Here is a 4,236-nt window from a genome sequence, read left to right as displayed (position 1 = left end):
TTGGCAGATGGGGAGTGGGGCACTGGGTGTGTGTCAGGATCCACCTTTGGCAGCAGCCAGACTATGTAAGACTCTGCCTTGGCCTTCCCTCCTACTTGTAGAGCCTGACAATCACCTGAGGGGTGAACCTAGGGCCTTCCCATTGGGCCCTGGGCAGGCACCCAGCTGCACTCAGCATTCCAGGGGCTCAGGATTAGGTAAGGGCTTCCAGGCCCTCCTTCCCTAAAGCTCCTCATCACTCGGCCTTTCATTCAGTGATTCTGCTTGTTTTCTATTTGCCCCAACTGTTATCTGTTGCTCTAGGAGCAGAGACTCCCATATGCCTTTAAATGGTTTAGACATCGAATGTCCTCCAGCAGCCACCTCACTACTGGGACAGTCTGTGCCAAGCAAGATGTCACAGAGGATTCCAAAGGTCTGGTGTTTCCATTTTCTGAGATGGGGACCCCTATGAGGGGAGCAGGTGGCCAGCTGGTGGGAAGAGCAGGCACCTGACATGGACACATGGGGTGGGTGAGGCCCGTGGCTGCCAGAGGGGTGTGTTGGCATTGGGATGGAACTGGTCTTTCAAGGTGAAGATTGCTAGGATCATTAAGCCTCTAGGGACAGTGCCTAGGGACACATTGGGCTGAGGAGAAAGATGAGGAGAGCAGCGGGTACTGAGGAAATTTGACTTACATAGGGGAGGGCAAGCTGAGCCATCCTCTGGGGCACAAGTGGGTCAGGTCCAGGCTAATGGGGACAGGTCTTGAGGCCATTGTGCTCCATGGAAATAAGTCAGTCCCTCAAGTACGGATACTGCAGGACCCCACTTGCAGGACTGAGAGCCCTCGACTCTTAGAGGTAAAAGGAACTAGTGGGTCCTGGGGCCGAGTGGTGAATTGGGGGGTTAGTGTCTCATGGGGAGAGGTTCAGTTTTGATGACAAAGTTGTAGTGATTGATGCAGGTGGCAGGTGCAGAATGGTGAACATATCTGACACCACTGACTTAGACTCGTCATCAAGCGTAAGTGCATCAGGGGGATGTGTATGTCCTTAAAACAATAAGGAAAACAGTGAGTCAGGAGGATGGGGCCATCCCGGGTTCCAGGAGGGCCTGGGGTAGGGATCCTTTATCTCAGTTCTCACCCTCACGCTCTGGCCCTTGTTGGAGACTGAGCTCACAGTAGGCACTCAGCGATTGCTTGCTAAGATGCAGTGTGTGCAGATGAGGGCATGAGTGCGGACCCACTGGTGGGCACCAAGGGATCCCAACAGGATGCACATCCAGACGTACCCAGTGCCCACATTTCACAAACACTGGCACAAAAATAGGCATTGAAAAACAAGGCAGGGAGCACCTGGGGGGCTCTGTTGTTGAAGCGTCTGCCTTCAGCTCTGGTCAGGATCCCAGGGTGTTGGGATCAAGTCCTGCATTGGGCTCCCTGAGGAGGGAGCCTGCTTCTCCCACTACTGCCAACCCCCTGCTTGTATTCTTTCTCTCTGTCAAATAAAAAAAAATAAATCTTTAAAAAAATAAATAAAAATATTTGCCCTTTACTGACACAGAAAACACCCGACATGAAGTTGGAGCCCTTCACAGCCTCAAATGACCAAGAAGTGATCAAAATGGAGTGACCACAAAGAAAGGCCCTTGGGCGTCCAGGCAGGTCTCCTCTGCGTGGGCGTGGGGGGTTCTGGATGTGGCTGAGTGGGCAGTGCCCCACAGTTTCTCCAGATGGGACAGGGGAGGGAACATGCTCTGATAGCTCTGCCCAGGGCAGTCCCATGCTGGAAGCGGGTGCAGCCCCTCACGAGTCCTGGATGCCCTGGTGATTATTGGGCACACCCACAAATCTCAGCATCTTTATGACCTGGAGCTGGCCCAGCCACTGCTGGTCCCACAGGTGCTCCAGGGACAGCACCTTGGTGGGCTTATGTTCCAGCAGATACCTGTTCAGGTAGCTCTCATCATGCCACACGTCCTCGACCCCAGTGGCCTGATAGACCACCATTACCTGGTGATAGGCGGAGGTCAGCTGGAGAACCTTGACCACCGACCCCCCAAAAAGCCTCCTGTGTAGTAGAAGTCACCCTCGTCTCTGGGAATGTAGGCTCGGGAATGTGGCCAGTGCTCCTAGGTGAAGAAATCATGGGTTACCCTGAAGAAACCAGGGTGCAGGGTGCCAAGAGTGGGGACAGGAACTCCATGCCCATGTGGTAGCTGAACTTCATGGCCATGTTCACACACACCAGGTAGTCCACCTCGTAGAGGAAGCACTGCTGTGAGAAGTTCCGGATAATCTCCATGGGCTATATGGACACATCCTGCCAGCATGGGCTAAGGGATCCTTGAGGTGACCCGTGAGTGTGCCGGGCATGACTACAGGCTAGTGGCCTGGCCCCTTGGAGCCTCTGGAAGGTGGGGTGGTGATAGCATTGACTTTCAGGATTGACACGGAGTGGGGGTCATGAGAGTCTGGGAGTTGCAGGGCACACAAGTGTGCGATCCTCCTGGGAGGACACATGTGGCATGCCACTGGCTGGTCTGTGAGGGCATAGTAGGTTGAACCTGTGTCCCACCATGAAGTGCTTCTCCGCCATCTGCAGGAACAGTTCCAGGAAGAACACCTGTCTATAGGGACAGAGGACATGATGGGATGGGTCACTGCCATGAGGCTGGTGGCAGGACCCCACAGCTGTTCTAACTAACGTACCACTCTTTTGTTACAGTTTGGAGGTGGGGATACTAGTGGAGGTTCTATTGTGTAGGGACTGGAGGGCATATGAGAAATCTCCATCTCCCCCTCAGCTCTGCTGTGAATCTTACATTACTTGAAAAACAAATCTTATTTAAAAAAAAAAAAAAAAGCGTGGGAAAGGTAAATAGCAGAACAACAACAAATTATAAATGATTTTTTTTTTTGCTGTAAGAAATGACAAAAATTTGTTTATATGTTTAGAACACAATATGCATGGGGTATGATAATACTTTCAAATTATGATAAGATGCAAAACATTGACCAGTCAGCCTCAAATGGAAAACACACACACACACACACACACACACACACACACTCCTGCCCAGTTAATTGTTGCCAATGAGGATGCACAGATTTTTAAAATGTCCACACATCGACTGATTTCATGAAACTTAAGTCTTAAAGGGACTGATTTCACAATCAGGGAGATGACATATGTGTGACGACTTTTGAAATTATTTCTCTATTTCAAACATATTTTGGAAGAAAACCTACTACAAACATTGGTTGAGTATTTGAGCTAGTGCATGGACATGAGTGTGGGAAACAGTGCGAGCCAGAGGCAAAGAAACAGGGGAGGGGGGAGGCAGGGATTTATCTCAAAGCAGGAATGTAGGGGGCAGTTTGTGAAAGGAACTTAATGACTGCTTTGCTTTTGATTCCCTGTGTTATGCCTGGTAAAATTAAAAGTTCATTACATTTTAGCTCTTTACATTTTCCTACTTTTCTTAGAACTCGCCATATTTCATTCCCATTGAGTCATCTGTACATTCGCTATACAGTTTCAAGTAAAATATATATCTATATATATATCTATATCTATATCTATATGTATATACATATAGATATAGATATATATATCTTTATTTAGGCCCTTGTTATGTTCTAGACCATATCCTAAACAGTTGACATGCAAAGTTCTGTTAATTTTCATGAACATGTTGCAAAAGCAGTATTATTAAACTAATTTTAGATGGAGAAACTCAAGCTGAATCTGCATGTGAATCTTACCTGTCGGACTCAGAGTTCATTTTACCTTAATAATTGGTCTTTGCGAAGGCATTTTCCCCAAGTAGTGTGTTCTTCAGAAGATAAGGCCCAAGAAAAAAAAAAAAAACATTCTATGGTCAAATCAGTATGAGAACCATAGTGCACTTTATCTCCCTCTGGAAGACTCCCAGGGGCTTAGGATATCAAAGTCTCTATGAAGTTCTGAAATAAAGAAATCCACTTCATGTTGTTTATCCGAGTACTTCACAAACTTTAGTCGCTGTCAAAGAAGTGTGTGTGTGTGTGCGTGTGTGTGTGTGTGTGTGTGTGTGTGAGAGAGAGAGAGAGAGAGAGAGAGAGACACACATTTTACATTACAGGACATACTTTGAGAAACTTTGTCTTAGAGTATACTGAGAGAGCCTTATTAATCTGAACTCAACTCATTTAGAATCCAGAAATATAAAGCTTCTTATAAGAGCTCAAATCTATGTTTGTCACAATG

At 47.5% G+C, this 4,236-nt stretch overlaps 1 pseudogene; it reads right to left on the bottom strand.

Annotated features, from left to right (window-relative positions):
* Nucleotides 1-1,790: 1,790 nt before the first annotated feature.
* Nucleotides 1,791-3,772, bottom strand: LOC132008905 (histo-blood group ABO system transferase-like; annotated as a pseudogene).
* Nucleotides 3,773-4,236: the final 464 nt, after the last annotated feature.

This window comes from Mustela nigripes, unplaced genomic scaffold (genome assembly GCF_022355385.1).
Source record: "Mustela nigripes isolate SB6536 unplaced genomic scaffold, MUSNIG.SB6536 HiC_scaffold_2045, whole genome shotgun sequence".
Classification (NCBI taxonomy): Eukaryota; Metazoa; Chordata; class Mammalia; order Carnivora; family Mustelidae; genus Mustela; species Mustela nigripes.
This window is presented reverse-complemented; position numbering and strand designations above follow the sequence as displayed.